General features: G+C 47.7%; 2 protein-coding genes across 2 annotated transcripts in view; one reads left to right on the forward strand and one right to left on the reverse strand.

Moving 5' to 3' along the window:
- LOC144155692 (neural cell adhesion molecule 1-like) overlaps positions 1-4,901 on the forward strand; it is a 578,531-nt gene extending 573,630 nt beyond the window's left edge. The window contains exon 16 of the mRNA XM_077687293.1: positions 4,098-4,901. The gene's annotated coding sequence lies outside the window, so the exon portion shown is untranslated. The remainder of the gene's footprint in view (positions 1-4,097) is intronic.
- The window catches only part of LOC144155693 (uncharacterized), a 654,708-nt gene that overhangs the window by 599,590 nt on the left and 30,561 nt on the right, over positions 1-24,557 (reverse strand). The window lies entirely within an intron of this gene.

The following is a 24,557-nucleotide window of genomic DNA, read 5'->3' on the forward strand; positions in this document are numbered from 1 at the left end:
GCGAGCTGGTTATCCACGAAGGCTTCTTTCGGCGCGTCAAAAGCACTAAGACACGAGTGAGCGGCGAGCACAAGCATCTATTGTCTCTCTCTTGCTCGTGGCTTTGCTCTTTGTGTGCGACGAAATAAGATTTCAGGCGAGCCCGGATTCGACTTTTGATAAGGACGATTTGTTCTTCTCTGAATAACGCTGGGGATAAATGCATTCAATTATTACGTTAGAATGTGAAGCTTGGAAATAAACTCTTTGGAAGGAAAAAAATAACGAAGCACAGCTAGCATGTACGTCACAAAGGTCAAAACGTTAAGGGCTTAACAACCATTCTGCTGAGATAACGCGACGCGCGCATTTCTGATCTTCCAAGCGCGTTCGCTTTCCCTCGGTGATTGCTCTATCAAAGTACAATTAAACTGGTGGCAGGAATGCGGCAATTGTACTTAAATCTCTTATTTTGTGTACTTACCGAAATATAACATACATTCCCCTGTTAACCATCGACCAACTCACGACCAACTCACAATTGCTGTGCGTTAATTATGCCGTGTTTTATAAATATCATTAAATACCTGTATGCAACCACTTACCAAAAATTAACTGAGAGTTTTGGTGCATTTTTAAATTATTACTTACAAGGACTAATCAATTAACGCGTATTGACGTTCAACCCATTTGGCACTTCGAATGATTTTGAATGTTTACCATGTGAAGTTTAAGTAATTGACAGCCGTTCTTAGTTACTAATAACACGTTGTTGACTTACTTTTACTGGTTAACTATAAATAATTGATTAACCGGAACACGGTGCTTGTATATTCCCAGTTGCGTGTTACTAGCCCGTGAATATTTCGCGTGAACTGACAACAAAATCAGACTTAGGAAATGCGACACTACACTGCGAGAATTCACCGCAGATTGGCTGCGCCATACTGCTCCGGAACGACCAATCAATATAACCAAGTGTGCAAACATGGCGAGGGACGGGGCCCAGCATTTCACTCGACTGAAAAATTGGTATCTGCGCGCGCGGACGTAGCGTAACGCAAAATGTCAGGCACGCCTGGCGTATTTCTCTAAGAACACCCAATTTTGAGTCAGATCGTATGCGGTGTGTGGTCATTCACCGAATTTGCACAGTTAGCCACATTTATCGGTCGTTCCAGAGCGTTGTGGCAAAGCCAACCTAAGGGAGCTTCTTACTGTTGAAAAATGGTACATTCACGTAAAACTCCGTTATCTCATGGCTTTCTCTGAAGTTCCGTGAGCAGTTTCAGGACCTTACGTGGGCCCTATCTGCTGAACAGCACTTCAGGAAGGCCACCATGTGAATCCACTAGCCTTCACTTCTTACCATAACCATAAAATTGAAAATACCGGCTTTTCTTCTCGGGTATGGACTATAATCTGTCTTAAATTCTTTTAAGATCTTCAATTTCCTGTGTATGCATGTGTAGAAAGCTTTAGCACAGGTCTCAAAAACGAAACGCAATTGAGAAGATAACTGCGGTGTAGTTCATACACATTTTTGAAGCCGCCTATAAGGTCCAGGGCGTGGAAGAGAAATTCATCATAATAATTTCGCTGTTACTGGAGCCGGGACAGTAAAAAAAACAGCTTGCCGTTGCTCTCCATTCCCCTTTCAACATACTCATACGACACATGCATGTGTGAGCGATTGGTCAAGAGAGGTCGACCCTTTGCTATAGATACATCTGAAGAGCCTTCTGGGGTCAATAACAAAGCTCTATGCTATATAGAAAAAAATTGAAGGAAGATGCATGTAGGAATTGCCTAATAAGTGTTTAAGCCGATCTGCTTATACACCGATCCCTATTAAATTCGGCTTCTATACTTCACAAAGACGCACCGCTGGGAAAGCATTTTTCAGGCGTCACATAAGGAGTCTGATGCCACAGTAGGAAGGCCCTAGGGCATTTTATTGTATACCTCCATAAGACCCCACGTATTGCAATGCAAAATTGGCCGCGTATCTGCTCCTTTCGTCGCAAATGTCGAGAAAAGACGATAGTCTTTATGGACATTTGCCAAGTAAATGCCTCCCTTCGCTTTCCTGCTCACTTCTCATGTGATCCCTCTTGCATCGCGCTCCTCCCAAGGTATACGCGCTAAAGGCTTGCCCAAGTTAATTTAAATTTACCGCGTTCCATTGCTACAGGCCGGGTGCCTCGATGCCAGCGCTGCCGTACGGCGGAGACGCGCGTGAATCGAGGTGCCCTACTTCAACGTTTATAGAACCGCGTTGCCCTAGTCCACGTGCGTTTCAAGCAGAACGTGGAACCTATCTAGTGGAACTTTTCGTAACTGTTTCCGCTGGAATTCTTAAAGTGCCGCCAGATGCTGTAGTGGCACGGGCGACAGCAGGCGAATGCGTGATTTTTTTTTCTGCAGTAGATGTAGTATTTCATTTCGCAAAAATCAAGCATCTATGATTTTTTTTATAAAGGAACACTGTAAATATCCCTTGTGTGCTAATTTTCTGTCTTATATTTGCGTAATGTCTTGTTCTTGTTCAACAGTGTTGACAAGTATCAACATATAAACCGGACTTAGACGTTTAGATTTCGTTGTGAGTATATAAGACTATTGGCCAGACTTCGTTTCACTTTGGCGGGGTGGCAGACAGACAGAGAGACAGACAAACAGACATACAGACAGACCAAAATTTCTGGGTTTAAGTAGCCCAGGAAAGACTATCGTCTTTAATACTAGATATTACGCCCCCTTTAAAGGCGACTTCACTACTGTACACAATTGCATTGATGGAAGGATATTTTTAGGGGCAACATAAGAAGCTTACTATCGGAGCACGATGGCTAAAGGGCTTTTATTAAATACTTCCATAAGACCCCAACTATCCTGATGTAGAACTATAAGCCGAACCCCCCCGAACCTCTGAAAGTCGGCTTCGGTGTTGTACATAAATGCATTGCCAGAAAACATTCTTTCAGGAGAAATACAAAGAGTGCGGCGTCAAAGTATGATTGCCCTAGGGCCCTTTATTAGGACCATTTTCTTATGCGGCGACAGTGTGACACATGATGCGTTACGACGGACAGAGTTAACACAGAAATGCTGGTTAAGCATTTAAAGCCCCTTCCACCATTCACATACACGGCCCGCATCCAGGCCGGGAATTGGCCAAGAATGTATGGCAACTGCGTGCCTCGTGATAAGAATTCAAACTTGTTTTTCTTTTTTTTTTCCTTTCTCATTTCTTTCGGTTTGCTGGCTTGATAACGTAGAAGCTACCTTCTTGAATATAATGCACTCAGCTACTTCCTCAGAGAAGGATCGCCAACTTCTTAAAGGATAGTTATGCTCAAGCTATTGAGCGTTTCCGGATGGTAGCCGCAATATACGTGGAAGTTTATGAAGGAATTCGCCGAGCAACATTCACGGTGCGCGTACTGGAGCGCTGCTAAGTGGTTTACAGGTTGATTTCGCCAAATCTTTAAGCCTATTTCTATTTCAAATTCTTCACTATGCCAACTTTGGTGACACCTCACACCACGACATTTGTTTTTGCCATGTTGCTACATGTTTGTTGCATTGGTTTTACAGAAATTATGGCGTAAGCGTGTGCGGTTTGATGTTGCCTTTTTCTGCACGGACAAGTAGCGCCGATGCGATAGACGTAGTGACTAGAAGCACGTGCCAACTTTGATAGAAATTTGATGTAATGTATTATTTGCGACTCCTATTATGTCCTCTAACAATAACCATAACACACCAGACTTGCAGTTCTTTGGTGTGACCTAACCAAATTAAGAACATTCGACTCCTTGACATCAGCCGTCAAGTCCCTCTGAGGGGCAAGTTTTCCGTGATAATGGCGCCGGTTGTCAAATCTTCGCCTTGATTGTGGGTTCTGAATGTCCAACCTCTCCTTTCCCTCAAGTGTTCGGGAGGAGGCTGGTGCACACGCGAACATTTGAGGGGTGGGAGGAACTTAATGATCCTCCCCTCAGCGTACGCCATTGATTCCAGTCCCGTCCACGGGGCAAGAAGCTCTCCCCGCACATCGACTGCCACGTTTGCTGCATTGATAACACTCCATTCTCTGTTCTGTACTATTCCAGTGCGCGATGACTGCACGGGTGGCAAGCCAGCGGCTCGGATCCAGCGCGAGGGTGCCGACCATGCCGACACAAGAAAAAAATTAAAAAAAAAAACTGTAGTGAGAGACTTTCTGTGTCCTGTGTCGGCCGGTGCTGCGACACGTCGCCCTCTCAAGCCGTTGCCAAGCTCCGCTCAGCGCATTGTTCACCGGGGCGGTTGAATCCCTCTTCAGCCGCGACTGAGCTCAATGTACGGTCTTTAAAGACTGTTGAAAGAGAATCAAATATATCAGTAATATATTAAAAATTATATAAATGTATATCATTACACGACGAGTTATTATGTATGTATATAAATCAATCTACATACCTATATAAATACACATGGGCAGTTACCCACGTTTCTTTCCCCTTTGAGCGTGCACATGGGACGCAACCCTCCTTGTACAGAGACCAATGTCGTTGGTGTATGTTTGTTGCATCTTTGGATTTCCCGCCCTGATCTTTCACGGTCGCAGCGGCCGCCCGCCATCAGGCATTGTAGGTATATCTACGTGCGTGTGCATGTTAGTTCGTGAATCATTTTTGTTGTGTTGTTAAGACATGTAAACTGTGAAAACAATATTCACGTGACGTGCAATTGTGCATACAGGTTCGGCCTCAAGGATTTCTGTTAACACCTTTCGAGGGGGAAATATACCTTTCTTTCGTTTTGTGGGAATGTGCCTTAAGCCTTTGTTTTGCTGTTTCACATTTTATCTTCTTTCTGTGTAAATAGTTCAGAAACAAAAAAAAAAAGTGTGTTGATATCAATAAAGTATACTTTTCGCACCGTGTGTCATCCTTTGTACTGGTCTGCAGATCGGCCTATATGCAACGGTCTGCGGACCTTCGCCCTCTCCTCCACACATGCATGAATCGGTTACATGGCAGTTTTTCGCAATCGTGGGTGTTGCGTTATTAAAAAAAAAATACAAGGCCTTCCCTTCACCTGTTACTTATCAATGGTCACGCAGATTCAGAAGTGCATACGTTTTTCTTACGCGTGAGCGTTTTTATGCCCCCACCTCGATGATTCCTCTCCCGGGAGCATGTATGCAGCCGACCTGTTTAGAAAGAGTGTCATCGGAAAATAAGTGTGCCGGTGTTTCAAAACTAGCACAGTGTTACACATGGCCGCACATACCAGCAGAGGTGTATTGGAGAACGCTTTATAAAACTGAGAATGAATGAATCAATCAATCAATCAATCAATCAATCAATCAATCAATCAATCAATCAATCAATCAATCAATCAATCAATCAATCAATCAATCAATCAATCAATCAATCAATCAATTTCAGTGGCGGGGGCTCACATCGAAAGTGAGTATTCCGCAGTGTTTCGAGCCGTCGGCAAGCGTCGGCGGTAGCCCAGAAAAAGCGTTACTAGGCAACGTCCTTCTGTTAGAGTTTGAAGCCTCTTAATATAGATGGTATTCACATTAAAGTTTAGCGGCCGATTTCTTCTCTTGGCAACACTGAAAACCACCATGACCATGCCCACCGTGTCGGCGCGTGCATCCGCATCTCGCAGAAAAAAAAACAGGCTCCGGCGTCCGTCGTTTGCACCGTTACACCAGGCTCTCGGCCGTGGCACCAGAGTCAACGGATATGAATAATAGCAGTGACATTGTGTGGTGATGCTCCGACGAGGATGCGACATCTTGCGGAGACGGGCCTTTTCGTAGACGACGCGACTGCATACACTGCGTGGGCCCCATCATACATGGGCCCCATCATCGTTTCCTCCTGGGCTTCATCTGGAAGCGAACATTTTCGTGTTCATTTGATCAACTTTCCTCATCATCACCTCATACTCCCTCATCTATGCCCTGTGGCAAAATAAACGCTATAAAAAAGCCAGATAATGCTCCTGAAGAAATTGTGAATGCTCGCCGGCACGCCGGTTGAGATAAGGGAGCAGCGTAGCAGTGCGCGCTAACGTTGGTGCACGCGTTGTTAGCTGGGAGACTGGCGACATCTATCGGCAAGCGACCGAAAGAGATAGCGCTCGCCGACAGGTGAGCAATCAGTGGCCTATACCAAAACACGGCAGCTGGCAATCAGCTGACCTGTGACGACGGCTTCACTCGTGTCTTGCGACAGGTAGGCTGTAGAACGCTGCGAGAAACAGAAGTTTACGTCGAGGTAATGCTTTCGAGCCCGCTGGGACGCCTTATGTGCACCGCCATGCCCGAGCCCGCGCGTCTCCGTTGCTAAGGCGACACACATGGTTGCCGTCATACGCGCCACGCCACTGAGTACAACCTATAGGTCTTAGAGAGAAAGAATGCCACGGTATCAAGAAAACGAGTTGCTAGCTAGGTAACTCTAAGGGTGGTCGTTGTGCGGTGCTACAGGCGGGAGCGTTCGAAGTACGTCGTCTACTACCGTGTAAACCAAGTGGCGCTTGCCCCGTTTTTTATGGTTCCACCCTCATTACCCTTACTGAATCAAATTTTACGTGGGAGCGTGTATGCCTTGATCTGGTAGATTACCGTCGTGGATGTACGAAGCTCGGTGATAAAAGTTGGCACAGCGCCGAGAATGAGGTCAGCGGCGCAGCTGTCATGGCGGAATAAAGTACTTAATTCTCAAGGCGAACTAAAATAAGATAAATAATCATTCAAACAAGAAGATTAGCAATTAGTAAACAATAAGAGAATAACTATCTATGCAATGACAGCAAAAATGACAGAAAGTAGTCCCATGCGAAATAAGGGTTGACTTTTAGGTCTTTGACCACAGCCGGAACCCAGCAGTGCGAAGCCGTTTTGGAGGGCACTGTAAAGCAAAAAACATTAAAGTATCTACAGTGCTTTATTCAGTACAAATCGTCGTCATTCCTTTCGTCGTCGTATTTCGATAGCAAAGCCACGTAGGGCAAATCCTCTTGTAGCGCGCCCTCGCTTCAATAGACCTATAGTTTGTCAGCTGGTCCGGTGTCCGTCTCCACGTGTGGACTGTGAAGGTATGACTTGACAGATTCGCCGTCATCGTCTTCGGCGCGGCGCACCCGTGGCGCGCCGGTCCCTACACGACGACGACGACGAAGGCGGGAGCTCCTCATGTGGCGTAAGCCCACGCGCAAGCCTGGACGACCCCGGGCGGTCACCGCGAGTCACGCGCCGACGTGCGCTGGGGGTTTTCTGTCTACGCCGGACAGATTTATGTGGGGCTAAACAGCTCTGCTGTAAGATGATGGCACAATCGGATAAATACCGGTTTTATAACGCGAGGGACCCAAGTTCGATTCCGACCACGGTAAGCATTTGTTAGGGACGAAGCACCTTAGGAGCTCGGGCTGTCGGCGTCTCATGTAGTCACGGTACTAAAACACCGGGACACTCGTTTTCCAACGCCTCGCGCTGGAACATAACGTGTACTAGAAGAACATACCGAGACGCTCGTTTTCCAACGCCTCGCGTTAGAACGATTCATCTCCATGGGCAAAAACGCGGACTAAAAGAACACACCGGAACACTTGTTTTCGAACGCCTCCCGATAGAACGCTTCGTGCTTCAAAGACACGAGACTTTTACAGCGAAGCTGTATACCTCTGCCCCCCAACGGTTTCATCTCCGTGGGAAAAAACGCCAAGGCGCCAAGACCTAAGACGCCGAGCGCTCAGCATCGAAACCGCATTATACACTTCATCATAACCTCGAAACCGCATCATACACCGAAATCGCATCATCGAAACGTCATCATATACTTATACACTGCATGCTTCGCCCCTCCCCAGTTTTCACGTTAGTGGAGATGGCATGGTTTCTTTTTTCTTCAGGCGCGCACTCCCAACCGATGCTCGTGGGCTCCTTGCTTCCTCGCCACTTTCCCTTACACTTCTTGGCCTACCATTTTCCCCCTCTGCACACCTCTGAGCAGAATTTCCTGTTAACGATCCACACGGACAGAAGAAAGATTAAGGAGCTCCGCTGTTAAAACGCTGGCACAGAGAAACGCTCGCGAAACGGTAAAACACCTCGTGAAGGGCTGAAATTACACTCGCACACAGGAAGAAAAGACCAACGTGCTGGGCCCTAGCTTAGTACAGAACCACCTTCTGCTTGTCCAGGCAGTGGAGCCTTGGACATACAAAGTAAGAAAACGCGCCAGAACTGAGACGAAAAGGGCTGCTTCCACGTCAACCCTGTCACCTTTAAAACTCGCTGTCATAAAACACGCACCAACTTTAACGCACAGTTTCTTACGGTCGTCGGCGTCTTCAGTGTCCACAGACGACAGCAACCCCCGCTTGGAAGCTTCTTGTCGGTATTGTGGAGGAGGCCTGGGGGCAGTAGGTCATGCACTTGGTTGATGAGGTTCACGAAGCGAGCGTCGGGCACAAAAGAGACGAGGATGGCGTCGATGGCTTCGACATCCGACTGGAACGGTGCCGGATTGGCCTCGTGAGAAGCTGTTGACGTGGCGGCTTTGCCGTGCTTGTTCGCCGCCGCTTTTGTCGACGTGGAGGACCCGCGATTCTGTAAGCCACGCAGCCCAGCGGTAATAGCGATGATGACGTCCTTGCTAGCGAGTGCATCCTTCTTTTCTTTTTTTAGGGATACCTGCTGTTCGCCGCTAGAGAGAGAGAGAGAGAGAGAGAGAGAGAATAAATTTTATTTAACTGAGCTTGTCTTTAGCGTAAGCAGTTGGGGGTCGTTGTTATCAGCCCAACGACGACCGAGGCGGCCCTTGCGATCAGGGAGGTCTGTACCTACCTGTCGTGGGATGCCAGTGCTTCTCTACACTGCTCAGCTGTGGTGGTTCGGGGATAGGGATTTTGGAGAGACGTTGCCATCTCAGCGGTGCTACCTGCTGCTGCTGCTGCTGCTGCTGCTACTACTTCTTCTGCTGTCGGAACTCGATGGTGTGGCGTTGATGTACGACGATTTCACAGCCGCATCGACGGTGTCACTTGCAGTCGGGAACGTTTCCTGCATGCCGATATCCGAGTCGTCTCCAGACGTTGGCCCCGACTCTATTGCCGCGACCAGTCCTGAAAGGGTAGAGTGTTCGTCCACGGACTGGTCGTTGGTAGGAGGTGTCTCGGGTGATGTGCGGGGTAACGCCAAGAAACCACTGGCAGCTGCCGCCTAGGACCTCTGCCGCAGGCAGTCGGTTGTTGGATGGTCGCCTCAGCAACGGCGGCACTGGGTGGTACATTCCGCAGTGTCGTGGCCATAGGTATAGCAGAGACCACACCAGGGTGAGCTGCAATCGCTGCGCTATGGCCCACCTGATCGCACATTGAGCAAACCCGCCGCACGTCCTTACACTCGAAATGGGATCGGAACCCTTTGATGGACAAGAAGATGATGATGGGCTTGGCCATCTCCATGAGCACCAGCAGGTGGCCGGTTAGGACGTGCTGCTGTCCCTTCCACGACGAGTGCTGTATACACCAAGCACCTTCCCCAACGGGGTAAAGGCAGTGGCCAGCTTAGCATCGCTGACAATGGAATTCAGGCGGTAGACAGTCACACAGAGTACCTGCAGGCCCATGCAGACCACACCGTACCAGATGCAGTTCACTCCGAGGGCTCCTTTGTCGGACAATTTGCGAGAGGCAGCAGCCGAAGCGGCCACCGCGCAAAACTTGTATCCTCCCTGATGCATCAGGGTCCCCAGGCTGTAGCGGCCCATGATTCCTTCGAGCGACTTTATCAGATCATCGACGCTAACGTTCTTGGGCGTGGTTAAATAAAAAAGCATGGGCCTTGGGCGACGGCTGCAGAAATTACAAAGCCATGCTGACGTGTCAGTCGTCGGTTGATGCAAAATGACGGTCCGGTAGTCATGAGGAAAGGAAGATGGCGCCCAGGAGCAAGAAATGTAGGACCACCCCACAGGAAGCAGTTTTTACCGACGAAAGTCCGACACCGGGAGAAACGCAGAATACAGAAATTCGGAAGCATGTTGCATAGTGTCATTGTTTTGCACGGGGGCTGCATTGAAAAGTGATTTTTTATGAGCTAAGTTATTTATACTCGTTATGCTAATTTTATGTTCAGTATTGGGGGCGTTTGAGCGTCTATTCATTATAAATATTTGTTCATACCCGTGTACTGGCAATTAATTTTCGTTCATTTATTTTTTGCGCACTTTACGATCCAGTGGGATTCGCCACCAGGGGGCTGACATAGTAGGACGTGCACTGTTTCGGCTTCCGCTTTGTCTTTCAAGACGCGACTGCTGTCGAACGACCACGACGCCACAAGAACCAACAGATTCCTGGCATCCAGAGGAATCGCAGGACAGCGGTCGCCCCCCAGGACCATCGGGGGGCGAAACTAGCCGCCTGAACGGCCTACCAGGCCGGCTCGCTGCTGGGCTTCCCCGTCGGGTTTAGTTAGCACAGTAGTTCTCCCGCCGAGACGGCGCAGCCCGACCATGCAAGCCTCACTCCGCTCATGCAGGGAGACGAAAATACCGCCCGAGAAGACAATACTCGGCCTTCCCAATCTGCAACAGCCGACTGCGCGGCGCAAGCGGAACAACCACCCCCAACAAGCACCGCGCCCATGAAATATGACGCCCTAAGCGGCCGCGCCATCCACCCACCAATCCCATGGCTGCAAGTCGTAGCCTCCCGCAACAAAAGCAAGCGCACCGACAAACAGGCAAGCATTGCTACTCCTCCAACGCCTACTCCACCGAAGCGCGCTATCCCGCCGCCACGAATTCCTGCTTATCGCTATGTCATATTCTTCCAGCCACTCAACGGCCTCCGCGTTTACGACTGGACCAACCAGAGCTTTCCCAGGCACCCATTCTGGCCAGCGGGATTCCAGACAAACAGTTCCGAGCTTCAATAACTACCCAAGTGCAACCGGCAAAGAATCTCTTCGTGATCTGTACACCTGACTCCTACGTCGCCTACAGGCTGTCACAACTGACAAGCATCCCCCTCCACAACGTCAACTATGACATCGCCGCCTACATGAATACTCGCCTGGGCACGTCCTGTGGCGTCATCCACGGCATGCTGTACGACATCACTCCGAAGAAGCTCCGGTAATACACCGAGAACAATCGCGCGTACCTCGTCCACGCTAGGCTAATGGGCCGTACCAAATCAGCCCATCTCACGTTCAACGGCACACGCGTCCCATACTATGTAAAAGTGAACTGTGAGCTCATACGCTGCCGGCCGTATCGACGGACCATTCAAGTTTGCAAGCGGTGCGGAGACGTCGGCCACCACCAAGACGTCTGCCGGCATCCGGAAAAACCCATTGCCCGGACTGCGGCCTCTCGGACTTCCAGGAAAACCACCTCTGCACACCCCAATGCAAACTCTGCCAAACCCTCACGCCATAGCGGGGAAAGACTGCCCAAAGCGCCACCTCCCGACACCTGCATCAACCAGGCCCAAGCAATCCTCTGCCCAACAGAATAAGCAACAACCCAACTTTTACGACAACGAGTATCCAGCTTTACCGTCCGTCACCACAAGCACCCGGCCAAAGGACTGCCCGATAACCCCGCCAAGGGTTAGCTGGTCAGATTTCGTTTCAAATACTCCCACTGCTCGCAGGCCCCATAATTCCCCATCTCCCTCACAACCAGACCACATGTACCCCTGCTATGCTCTCGCCATAGCCCAAATCCAATAACAACAACAGGAATTTCAACACCAACTAACAGAAATTACAAGGAAAATAAAGCTATCATTACGTCTCCCCTTCCGTGTCCACCCACCAATACACTCGAACCCGCGCAAATCCACGCTATAATTGACGACAAAATCGCACAGATTGTCAAGAAAATTGCAGTCACACACAGTGAACATCGCTCCCCTCTGCGAAAGTCTCCAAGGGCTCAGCGATCGGCAAAATAAGCTAGAAAAATCCATCCAAAGCCTGCGCGAAACTGTCGTTCCCTGAATAGCAAACGAAGTCAACTGGCCCTCCTTGCTGCATCTTCATTTTCAGACATAATTCCGCTTCAAGAAGCGAACACCCCGACTCTACGGCTTGCATATACTACACCGCATTCACCCAGAACCTGAAACATCGGACAGCTATCTTTGTGTACAACGCGCACACCGCCCAACCGCACCAGCTGAGCCAAGAAGTATTCAACACATTTGTGAAACATATCTGCACAACCCTCCTGTCCAAGTGAATACATACTTAACATATACAGCTCTCCCAACGGTAGTCTTCACACAACTGACGCCTCAATCCCCGAAGCCACACAGAAGACAAAAAATGAACCTTTCCTCCTGGTTGGTGACTTCAGTGCTCCGCACTATGCATGGGGGTACGTCCACGCCTCAAAAAAAAGAAATTAAATTATTGCGCACCACACAAAACCACCACCTTACGCTTCAAAACGATCGCATTATTCCGATCAGAATTGGCAACAGCGTAAACCGATACACAATCCCCGACCTCACCTTCACGAGAAATTGCCAAAATGCGCAATGGTTATGCCTGCCGGAAACATTGTGGAGCGCCCCTCATATTATCCTTCTGCGGCTATACATGACGAAGAAAACCACAAAAGAGGAGTAGCCAAACTAACAACTGGTCCGCTTTCGGCGAAGATGTCACCTCGCTCCCGTCCATGCAAACAGATCTAACCAAATGAACACATACATTAGAGGAGCGGGTACAAAAATACACGCAAGAAGTCGCCCTTACTGAGGACACGCCAGCTGCAGACACACATCTCCTAAACATATGGGAAGCGCGAAGGATCTTGACAAAGAGATGGAAACACCAAAAACATAATAGAACGCTTAAGAAGCGTATAGCCCTCCTCACCCAACAAGCGCAAGATTATGCCGTCACCTTACAAAGACAAAACTGCCCCTCGTTCTGTGACAAACTCAAAGGCACCCTTAGCGCCAAAAAACCATGGCACCTGCTTCGCCATCTCCTGGACAGCTCCAGCTCTCAGGACTCAAGTCAACCACAAGATACAGCAACTTATAAGAAACTGTGACCTCCACCCCAGAGAGCTACTTCGAACTACCCGCAACAACCTCTTTGGAATTCCCACAACCCACCCAGCTCCCCCAACCCTGTTTCACACGGGCCGACCCAATCAAGAACTTGATGCCCCCTTCACCTTCGAAGAACTGCAATCAATCCTTGCTAATCTCACTTCGTAATACCACACCCGGACGGGATCGAATCACTAACCGCATCATTCGCAACCTGGATGATGAAACATTCGAATCGATACTTAAGCTCCTTAACGGCCATTGGGACGAGGGCACTCTACCGGCACTGTGGAGGCACTCTGATATAACGCTTATACCGAAACCAAACAAACCGATCTCGCTACGTCACTGCAGCCAATCTCTCTGACCTCATGCGTAGGCAAGCTTTTCGAGCACCTCTCACATCAACGATTGGTCAACTTTCTTGAAAAGCAAAACTTATATCCTCTAACAATGTTCGGACTTCGACACAAACTCTCCGCTCAAGATGTACTCCTGCAACAGAAGTAACAGGCCATTGACCATCTTAGCCGCACCCTCCCCCCCTTAAAGCGATACTGGCACTCGACGCCAAGGGTGCCTTCGACAACGTCACCCATCAAGCTATCCTAGAAAATCTTAACCAGACTCAATGCAGATCCAAAGCTTACAACTATGTCAAAGCCTTCCTCAGCAACCACACAGCCACCATCAAACTTGGGCAGCTTGTGTAACCGACATTTAATACGCCCGCCAAAGGCAGTGCACGCCCCAGGGCTCTGTAATTTCCACTCTACTTTTTAATATTGCGCTACTGACACTTCCCGCAAACTTAATGCAATACCAAATCTCAAGCATGCATTCTATGCCGACGACTTAACACCCTGGACAGTGAAAGGTTCCAGCGGGGAGCAGCAAGGCGCCCTACAACAGGCGGTGGATGAAACCATCTCATGTCTTCAACCAATTGGACTAACATGTGAGCCTTCTAAATCAGCACTCCTCATTCTCAGGCCAAGAACGCGAGGACGTCCACCCCCTCGCACTCCGCACCCAAACGTCACAATTTTCGGGCAGCCCACTCCCAAAGTGCGAACACTTAGAATTCTTGGCGTGCGTTTCCATCATGATGATTCGGGTTCGGCGCTATTAACGCAACTTCCCAAAACCGTGATGCAACTCACCCACCTCATACGCCGAAAACGAGCCCAAAGCACGGTCTCACCGAAAGTGACACATGCCGATTCGTGCACGCCCTTCTACTTAGCCGGATAACATATGCGACTCCATTTGTTGAACTTAAACCTCAAGAGATCAGCAAGCTGGACGCGCTCATTCAAAAAATATACAAAACGGCCTTAGGCCTCCTCACTTACACCTCCAATGAAAAACTACTCCGATTGGGGCTATACAACACTATCCAAGGACTAATTGAAGCCCAGCGAAACTCACAACATCATCGCCTAACACTTACTCCTCCAGGGAGGAAGGTGCTTCATGACATCGGAAGACCAAGACCAAACATCAACGACCTACCTCAACGAATCCCTCTACACATACGCAACAACTGGCGTCGCGCGCACAGACGTCCACTGAACCCTATGTTACCTATATTCAGGACGTGCTTGCGCTTTGCCACAGGGTCGATCCAAACATGGCCGAGTCAGAAAAGGTTTCTCACGTGATGAAAGGCATTGCTGACAACGCCTTCCACCTTCCAGCTTCAATTGCTATCGTTCGGGCCACGTTGCTCGATACTGCATGCCGGAGTTGTTGGATGCCGTCGCCCGCCTTCGTCGTTGAACCACCAATGGGTTTCCCAAACAGCTCCCGCAACTTGTCTATGCAGGCATCCCAGCTAGTGACGTCGTGTTCGTGCGCGAGGAACCATTTCTTCGCTGTTCCGTCGAGGTAATATTCGACATTTGCAAGCATGACTGTAAGATCCCGTCGGTTATGTGCGCTCACTCGCTCGTAAGTCTTGATCCAATCTTCCACATCGACATCGTCCGTGCCGCAAAAGTGGGCGGGGTCACTGGGCTGCGACACGATCGCGATTGGTGGGGTCGATGCGTTTCCGGAGTGGTCTGTCATCTCGCTGTAGCAAAGGTGGCGTCCACTACGAAGCTTCGTGGCGCGTAAAGTGAACCCCTACAGCGCTGAGCTGGGGGCCACAGTAACCAACTCTACCAACGGACAGGTGGCGAAGTGCGACGGCCTTGACGGCGATGAAGTTGCACCTACACCACGATGTCAGGATGAAAATGAGGCTTATTTACGATACTTACACTATTTACACTAGTTGCTAATACAGCAACGCATAGACGAACGGTTCGCAAGTTGGCAGATCAACGTTCTCTTCCTCTTTCTCGAACCAAGGACCGACCAGTGTCTTTCGATGCTGCTACGTCTTCGTCGTTTGCCGGTTCGTTTGGAAGCGTCACGTAACAATGACATTGAGGCTGTTAGCGGCACCTTGGAGTTCGTCCAACATGTGATCCGGATTGGGGAAGTCAGCAGCATCTACCCAAACCGCGAGATCATCGGCGTATATAGCAAAGAAAGTGTCAGAGTCCCGTTAGAGCGTACGAGTAACACGGGCCACGGCTAGGTTGAAAAGCATGGGCCAAGAATAGAACCCTGGGGCACGCCCCTACCCAAGTATTAGGTCTATGGCTCCATCCCGGGTACGTGCAGCTAAGACGAATGGGGTGGTTATCAAAGAAATTACGTACCCAGTTTTGGGCCCTCTGACTAGGGAATGCCCGAGATAACTTCTCGAGAATAGCAGCCTGATTAACGCGATCGAATGCTTTGCGCATGTCAATTACAAGTACGTAGTCAGGGTTACCCGCCCCGGGGATGCGACTAAAGACTCGGCGTAGCAGCCAAAGAGCGTCATGGGTACTCAGATTTGGGCGGAAATCCGTCTGCGCCGGATGGAACCATGGTGGGATGTACTCGAGATGATGCTGAAGGCGATTATTAATGAGGCGTTCTATGAGTTTACAAATCACCGGGGTTAGGGAGATCGGTCGGAGATTATAGATGTTAGTGGAATCTTTGTTCGGTTTTCTTATGGAACTTCGCCCATGGCCCAGAAGTCATTAACAAGGTTCAAGAGTGCGGCAATGGTGGAGTGACCTAGATTTCGAGTGTGTTGCCACGTGATCATCATCTTCCGGGCCGAGCGTCATTTGCATTGGAAAAGCGCAGCCTGAAGTTCGGAAAGAGTAAAGAGCGAGTCAAGGCCTGAGGAGGAGGTTTGGATGGTGATTACTGGTAATGGCGGATGCTGATGGAGGGAAGCGTGAGGGAAGAAAGTCGTGATGAGCTGATTCTCGACCGTTGTTGGTGAATCTTTGAGTGTGAGACAATAAAACAGAAGATTTCTGTCAAGAGGATTATCGGACCTGCGAGAACAGTCTGTGCGCGGAAGGACCCCCTGTCCGTCCGTGTGAATTCTTTCCCTATTTTTACTCATGAGGCATATGGTTTCGGCTTAACAATTTTCGCATTTCCGGGCTTCTTTATGACAGCCGGGAAAAAAATGCTCCCATGCAATCTGTATAAATGGTTAACCAGTGAAGCTGTAACACGCGCCTGGTGTTTACTCGAGTGTTACTCCTTATGGCTCATTAAAGCTTTTTTCGTTATACCTTGCGCGGTTTTGGTATTTCATTATATTACAATATATTATAGTATAATATATTATCTTATATTATATCATTTATATTATATTATATTGTCAAGATAAGGCGATTCTAAAACGTTTTCACGTCGAAGTGCCGATAAACGCTTTATGAAAATGTTTATCCATCATGATGCAGGGTTAACTAAACAGGGTTAACACTGATTAGCACGAACTAAAGATTTTTAAGTTTTTCCGGGCACAAAAAACAGAATGAATTCTCTTTTTTGTGCCCGGAAGAACTTAGAAAGCTTTAGTTACCTCTACCACAGAGCAGCCCTGCGTGATTTGCTCGCCGCAGCAGATACCTCTTCTAGTCTTTGTTTTGTTTTTTTTTTTGCTGTGATTTTCTTTATTAAAGTGTCTATCGAACTTATTTACTGCTGCAACTGAAAGGAAGCCGGCCAATAGAGGCGATATTGCTGGTGTAACGCCATGAAGGGCGCAGAGAATGCCGATATTCTAAAGAAGACCGAAACGGAGAGGAAAATCTTTTCGCTCTTTCCTTCACCTCTGGAAGCTCTGCGAAAGCTATAGTTATCGCCAGCACGGAGCAGCACTGCGTGATTTGCTCGTCGCAGCAGATGTGCCTTTTGTTTCTGCTTTGCTTCTACGACTTCTCTTTTCGAGTGGCTATCGAATGCGTTCATTGCTGCAACTGAAGCCGGCCAAAGCCGCTACACCGCTGAAATGACGTAATTCCAGCGGTCGGAGAGAACGCCAAACCAGAGATAGAGAGAAAATCTTTTGAGCAAGTTTCTAAGTTATCTGATGGGCACAGAGCAGTAATTTTTGGCTGAGGTACTTTGGGACCCACTAATCTAAGTTCTGGTTGTGTTGGTTGACTACGTTCTGCAAGCATTTATGATTTCGAAGAAAGTTAAAAAGTGTTGCAGGGTCCCTTTAACAGAACGCACGATAATCGAACTCGTGAAAACCAAGAAACCCCGCAGCGAGTCAGTCAGAGCCAGATCGCAGGAGTTTAAAATAACTCTTCAAAACATATTCGCACTTCTAGGCGAGCACTATGAGGTCAGTGCAGACAGGCTAAATGAGAACCTAACAACGGCAATCAGTGAATCAGCAGCAGCTGTGGGAGAAGCAACATGTAGGAAAAAAAAGTGGAAAACTAACCAAAAAAGAACAAAACCAAACGTAAGAACCTGAAAGTGTCAAGTACGGCAGGTCAGATTGAACTAGCCGAGCTGTCGAAACTGTCGAAAACAAACGACATTCGTGCATATAACATAACAGTCATCGAGGAAACGCTGCAAATAGGGAGATGCTTGAAAGAAACTAAGAGAAAGCTAGCCATCCGCAAAGACAGGATGTACGCACTCAGAGACGAGCAGGGTAACAACGCACAACTTGGACGAGATAATAAAGGTAGTAGAACTATTCTACACCAGGCTGTATGCCAGCGACATTATACCAGGGGAAACTGCTGAGAGTACAAGCTTAACTTGCGATGTGCCACTAGTAACTAAATAGGGGGTAAGAAAGGCTCTCAAAGTCATGAAAACAAGAAAAGCTGCACGTGACGACGGCACAACCGTAGATTTCTTGAAGGAGGGAGGAGATATTGTTCTGGAAAAGCTCGCTGTACTATTTTCGGAATACTTGAAGACTCAACAAGTGCCCCTAGCCTGAAAAAACTCCAACAAAATTCTTATTCATAAGAAGGGAGATCCCAAGGACCTCAAGAATTCTAGACCCATCAGCCTACTCTCAGTTGTTTACAAGCGGTTTACCAAAGTTATAGTTAGCCGCATAGGCGACAGACTGGATTTCCAACAACCCAGAGAGCAGGCTGGGTTTAGGAAAGGGTGCTCAACCATGGATTACATTCATGTTGTCAATCAAGTGACAGAAAAATCCGCAGAATACACTAACCCCCTTTACATTACATTTATGGACTATGAGAAAGCGCTTGATTCCGTACTCACTGCAGCCGTGCGAGAAGCACTAAAAGACCAGGGAGTAAAGGAAACCTACATAAGACTTCTAGAAGACATACATAAAGAATGCAGGGCACGATAACCCTCCACAAGCAAATGATAAATTACCGATCCGGAAGGGAGTAAGACAAGGAGATACCATCTCGCCGAAACTATTCACAGTATGTCTGGAGGGGGTGTTTAGAAAGCTTGACTGGGAAAACATGGGATTAAGGATAAACGGGGAATACTTGAGCCATCTGAGGTTTACGGACGACATAGTATTGCTAAGTGAGACTGCACAACACCTGCAAACAATGCTTGAGGAGCTACAATAAAAATATCATGGCCGTGGGGCTAAAAATAAATATGAATAAATCTAAAGTAATGAGAAATAAACATGCCAAAAACGTCCTCTTCAGCTTAGGAAACGAAACGTTAGAAGAAGTGAAAAAATACAACTACCTCGGACAGATGGGGAGTGCTGGCCCCAACCACGACAGAGAAATGCGGTACGTAAAAGGTGTGGGTTGGGGAGCACTCGGCAAGCACTCCCAAAAAATGAAAAGCAAGCAACCTCTGTCCCTCAAAAGAAAAATCTACAACCAGTGCATACTGCCGGTTATGACGTATAGAGCTGAAACTTGTCGCCTTACTAAACAGCTAGAAAGCAACCTCAAGTCGGCTCAACGGGCCATGGGACGAATAATGTTAGGAGTAACACTCAGGGACGAGAACCGAGCTACCTGGATCAGAGAACGAACTAGAGTAGATGATATCATAGTTGAAATAAAGAAAAAGAAATTGACTAGGGCTGGCCATGTAGTGAGGCAAACCGACAACCGGTGGCCAATTATGGTAACAGAGTGGATACCAAGAGGTGGGTCTAGAAGAAGGGGAAGGCCAGTAATCTGTTGGAGGGATGAAATAGGGAAATTCGGGGTCAAACTGTGGACCCGAGCAGCGCAGGACAAGAGCAGTTCAATGGGAGAGGCCTTCGTCCTGCAGTGGACGTGAGTAGGACGACGACGACGACGATGATGATGATGATGATGATGATGATGTCGGTCATATGCTCCACATCTGTACGAAGTCAATGCACAACATAGTAACCAATTTGTACAAAATCCTTCGTACCACTTTGCTCATTGTGAACAAAGTACCCCTAGAGGTACCGAACCATCAAATCAAACCTTTCATTTCTGACTTGGTCAGTGGTCGTTTTCGTTGTTAACGTTGATAACCTATACATAGTGATTACTTATGAATTGGGTTACTGCCAACAACTTCGCTGGGCATCTTCCATAGAACCGGATGGCTCCTCAGTTATGTAAGTCAAGTGATTTTATGTAAAATTTTCTAAGTCAATTGTACACATTTTTTCGTAAAAAAAGATCGTTTCGTATGCCTTAGGCTGCTTTAGGTGCAGTGTGCAACCGTATTTAATCGATGTTTTACACCATGAAGGAAGTTCCGATTTTGTACTGTTTGCGGGGGAAATGGAATGCGTCAGTCTTTCTGTGGAGAGCTTGGTGTTGGGCCTGTTGGAACATACTTTGAAGAACGGTGGTACCCGGCCTTGAAGACGCCTACACGAGGAGAGAGTAGGACAACGCACACGCTGGGACTAGTAACAGTTTAATGAATAAATTTCGAAAGAAAAAAAAGGTCATGGCATGCGCCGTACAAGCTAAAGTAAAAAGACCAGCTGATGACGCAATTCAATATCGGCACTTTTTCAAATATTCAGCTTCTTCGTACGGCGCATGCCTTGACCTTGTTTTTCCTTCGAAATTTTATTCATTAAACTGTCGCTAGTCGCAGGGTGTGCGTTGTCCTACTCTCTCCTCGTGTAGGCGTCTTCAAGGCTGGGTACCACCGTTCTTCGAACTTTCTGTGAACCTTACTGTTCAGCCTGAATGTCGACTTTCCAATGCGCGCGGCAGTTAAAGCCTTATTCACTAGAGATATTATTAGGTAGCCCAGGAGTGTCATTCGCCAAACTTCTCTCCCAGAACTCGGGAATGTGGCCTATGCTACACTTTACCATTTCCTTATCACTAGCATCACTTTCAATGCGGCCGGCGACTTAATAAACCACGGCTACGTGGCGGCCCTGTCCATATCGACCTTCAGGAGCTAACTGTGCGTGTCGCCGCCGCTTTTAAAACGCGCCTGGAGTTCTAGTGGGTGCTGTGTGGCTACATGGATGCCGCGTGCGCGTTCCAAAGGGGCCCTAATTACGGTGACGAACCGAATCCAGACACACGCCAATGAATAAGGCGCCATCACTAAGCATGCAGACACGTCGAATGCGTCTGACGCAGCCAACGGTCGATTCGATGGTGAGAAAAGCAGACAGTCGGTCTCACGGAAAAATTAATTGCTGTCCAAGCATGCTCTCAGAGAGGCGCGGTTTCCCTATTACCGATCATGTTGGAATGGTATGAATAGCTGCTTAGATTATAGATGGAACATTTACTTGCGCATGACCAACATGCTCGGGCTGCTGTCGTAATGCGTCCAGTCATTGAACAGTGAAAGGTAAAGGTGACAAGCAAAAACTCGAGGAAGCGTCATCAAGACCGGGAAAAGATTGTGATTATTCAGCAAGTTAAAATTGAAAGATGCAAGTCTACAGAGGGTGCAGTCATCATCGTCATCATCATCATCACCAGCCTATCTACGCCCACTGCAGGGCAAAGGCCTCTCGCATTAATCTCCAATTATCCCGGTCCTGCGCTAACTGCGACCAATTTATCCCCGCAAACTTCTTGATCTCATCTGCCCATCTAACTTTCTGCCGCCCCCTGCAACCCTTGCCTTCTCTAGGGATCCACTCGGTTACCCTTAATGACCAACGGTTATCTTGCCTTCGCATTACATGTCCTTCCGACGTCCATTTCTCCTTCTTAATTTCTACTAATATGTCCTTAACCCGCGTTTGTTCCCTTACCCACTCCGCTCTCTTCTTGTCCCTTAATGTTACACCTATCATCTTCCGTTCCATTGGTTGCTGAGTCGTCCTCAATTTAAGTTGAACCCTCTTAGTGAGCCTCCAAGTTTTTGACCCATAGGTGAGTGCCGGTAAGATGCAGCTGTCATACACTTTCTTCTTGAGGGACAATGGTAGGCTGCCATTCATTATCTGAGAATGTCTACCTTATGCACTCCACCCCATTCTTATCCTTCTAATTATATCTGCCTCATGGTTGGGATCCGGGGTCACAACTTGGCCTAAGTAGATATATTCGCTTACCACTTCCACTGCCTCGCCACATATCTCAAACCGCTGTGCTGTCCCGAGGTTATTGATCATTACTTTAGTTTCCTGCATATTAATTTTCAGGCCCACGGTTCTACTTTGTTTGTCCAGTGCGGTAAGCATGCTTTGTAATTCGTCCCCCGAGTTACGTAGCAAGGCAACGCCATCAGCAAATCTGAGGTTACTGAGGTATTCTCCATTAGCCCTTACTCCCACCTGTTCCCAATCCAATGTTGTGAATACTTCTTGTAAACATGCTGTGAATAACATTGGAGAGATTCTGTCTCCTTGCCTGAAGCCCTTCCTTAAAGGTATTTTACTGCTCTCCTTATAGAGGATGATGGTAGCTGTGGATCCATTGTAAATATCCTCTAGTATTCTTACATAATGCTCATCTACACCCTGGTTCCCTAATGCCTGAATGACTGCTAGGGTTTCGACCGAGTCAAATGCTTTCTCATAATCTATGAAGGCTATATATAGGGGTTCAGTATACTCAGCGCACTTCTCTATCATCTGATTGATCGTGTGAATATGGTCCATTGTTGAATAGCCTTTACGGAACCCTGCTTGTTCTTTAGGTTGACTGAAATCTAAGGTGGCAGAAATTCTGTTAGTGATTACCTTGGTGAGTACCTTGTAGACGATCGACAGTAAGCTGATCAGCCTGTAATTTTTCAAGTCCTTCATGTCACCTTTCTAATGGATTAGGATGATGTTCGCGTTCTTCCAAGATTCCGGTACACTGGCGGTCATTAGGCATTGCGTATACAGGTTTGCCAGTTTTTCAAGTACAATTTCCCCGCCATCCTTGAAGAGGTCTGCTGTTATCTGATCCTCGTCAGGTGCTTTGCCCCCTTTCATTTCTTTCAAAGCCTTCCTTACTTCATCTCTCGTTACTGGTGGGATATTTATCTCCTCTGAACTACTTTCTCGTTCGGCATTATCCTGGATATCCCGGCTACTCTACAGATCTCTATAGAACTCCTCGGCTACTATGGCTGTTTTATCCCTATTTGTGATAACATGGCCTTGGTTGTCTTTAAGTGCATACATCTGATTTTTTCCCACGCCAAGACGCCTCTTCAGTGCTTTCAGGCTGCATCAGTTGATTACAGCATATTCGATCTTTTTCATATTATACTTCCGTATGCCAGCTATCGTACGCCTATTGATTAACTTCGAAAGCTCCGCTAGTTCTATTCTGTCATCTGGGGTGGAGATTGTCGTGTTTTGCCGTTTCCTAATTAGATATTTCGTCTCCTGGGAAAGTGTACCAGTATCCTGTCTAGCCATCGTGCCCCCGACTTCTACTGCACACTCCGTTATAATGCGTGTAAGAGTGTCGCTGGCTTCCTGTGCCGTAAACTCTGCTTCCTCGGTAAGAGCTGAATATCGGTTCTGCAGCGCAATCCTGAATTCTTCTACTTTACGTCTTACTGTTAGCTCATTAATCGGCTTCTTTCGTACTAGCTTGTTACGGTCCCTCCTCAAATCTAGCCTCCTTCCGAGCACTTCCACATCCTGCACGACGCCAGGGTTATCGCATAATATGAAGTCTATTTCATTTTTATGGTCCCCATTCGGGCTCCTCCACGTCCACTTCCGGCTCTCCCGTTTGCAGAGGGTGCAGTCGAGGGACGTCAAAGCTCTACAGAGAAAACGGAACAAAAAATAAAGGGGACAAACATTACGGACCATGGAAAGCGACGAAACTGGAGAAGCCAGCAAGTAACTGCATTGAAGTATTTCCCTCTATACACCGCATTCTTTTATCATTCAGCTGTTCGCAATCGAGGTAAAACTAACTCAGGTGTTAGAGTCGCAAAGAAAAAAAATATCCTTCGTGATCAGTGACTCCTTGTTTGGTATCTCCTGTGCTGGTCGTATTTTTGTTGTTGCTAATAGTCACTTTGTTTCCAGCCTCTCGTGAGAAAACTTCTACCGCTTCAATGCAGCGATGAAGCTTATGCCAGCTCAGCTGCAGAGCGCCAAGGCCAACAAAAATGACGGATGGTTTGGCTGCGTCCACCACGAACACCGTAAAAGCAGCATGCAATCCTGCTTGAAGAGGAGGAGGGGGGGGGGGGGGTGTCCAATGCCTCACCACGGGTATGCGCCACTCTGTGAGTATGTATCCCTTTGCTCGGCTACACCTCTTGTTTCCGGCTACACCTCTTTGCTCGGCTACACCACTTGTTCCGCGAAATAACTGTTTCACAAACAGACAGACAATGAACTTTATTGAATAACTGTTTCAAATATTCTTTTTTCACACGTACCATTGTAGACTGGAATGCCCTGGCAAACGATGTTGTTTCACAAAGCTCATTATCCTTATTTGAGTCGCACTTGGTTTGATTGTTGCTGTGTCTTTTTTTGTCTATTACCTGCCATCGACTATGTCTCTGTACAATTCTGTGTCATGTTATGTACTCGTTACAAAGATGTAACCCACTTTGCTAAGATCTCGTTACGAGATCGCAGTATCTACAAATAAATAAATAATAAATAAAGTACGCATACTGGGCCATCCTAGTCCTTGCTCTCAAAATGATGTAATCATCGCAGTGTCTAGAGTGCCCTCCGACGGTTCTCTAGGTGATCG

This window comes from Haemaphysalis longicornis, unplaced genomic scaffold (genome assembly GCF_048455015.1).
Source record: "Haemaphysalis longicornis isolate Haplotype H1 unplaced genomic scaffold, Haemaphysalis longicornis Haplotype H1 scaffold_1, whole genome shotgun sequence".
Taxonomy (NCBI): domain Eukaryota; kingdom Metazoa; phylum Arthropoda; class Arachnida; order Ixodida; family Ixodidae; genus Haemaphysalis; species Haemaphysalis longicornis.